Source organism: Octopus bimaculoides, chromosome 22, assembly GCF_001194135.2.
Source record: "Octopus bimaculoides isolate UCB-OBI-ISO-001 chromosome 22, ASM119413v2, whole genome shotgun sequence".
NCBI lineage: Eukaryota > Metazoa > Mollusca > Cephalopoda > Octopoda > Octopodidae > Octopus > Octopus bimaculoides.
The window spans coordinates 33,132,295-33,133,464 of NC_069002.1; positions in this window are offsets into that span (position 1 = coordinate 33,132,295).

Below are 1,170 nucleotides of genomic sequence, written 5' to 3' on the forward strand. Positions count from 1 at the left end.
TTCTCTCTTTATCTCTTTTTCTCACTCTCTCTCTCCCTCTCCCTCTCACACACATACAGAAACACACATACACACACACACACACAAATACACACACACACACAAACACACACACACACATACACACACACACACACACATACACACACACACACACACACACACAATGTACCTATTACCAGACACATAAACTTAAATCATATGAAATGTACATTTCTCCGTAAGCCTCATAACACATTCTTGAGATGCGGTGATCAAAAGCAGCTGGTTTAAACCCACGTGCTAGCCATCACCAATCCATGTAACTCTCGTTTCATCCCATCGGGTATTGAGTCGGTTCGATGGAATCCAAAGAGAGTTATCTCGCATGGCCATTGAAAGCCAGAGCACACAGGCTCTCTCTCTCTTTTTCTCACTCTTTTCCTCTGTCTCTCCCCCCCTCTCTCTCTCTCTCTGTTTCTCTCTCTCTCTCTCTCTCTCTCTCTGTCTCTCTCTGTCTCCCTCTCTCTCCCTCTCTTCCTCTTCTCTATTTCTCGCTTCCTCGCTCTCCCTCTCTCACTCTCCCTTTCTTTCTCTCTGTCTCCCTCTCTCTGTCTCTCTATCTCTGTATCTCTCTCTCTCTATGTCTCTCTCTGTCTCCCTGTCTCTCCCTCTCTTCCTCTTCTCTATCTCTCTCTCCCTCGCTCTCCCTCTCTCACTCTCCATTTCTCTCTCTGTGTCTCCCTCTCTCTGTCTCTCTCTGTCTCCCTCTCTCTGTCTCTCTCTCTGTCTCCCTTTCTCTCCATCTCTTCCTCTTCTCTATCTCTCTCTCTCGCTGTCCCTCTCTCCCTCTCACTCTCTCTCTCTCTCATTCTGTTTCTCTCTCTCTCTCTTTCTCTCCCTCTCCCTACCATTCTGTGTGTGTGTGTCTGCCTGTCTGTCTGCCTGTCTGTCTGTTTGTCTCTCTCTCCCTCTCTCTCTCTATCGCACTCGCACTACCTCTATTCTTCCTTCTCTCTCTCTCTATCTCTTTTTCTCCCTCTCTCTCTCCCTCTCTCTCTCAAACACATACAGAAACACACATACACACACACATACACACACACACACACCCACACACACACACACACACACACACACACATACACACACACACACAATGTACCTATTACCAGACACATAAACTTAAAT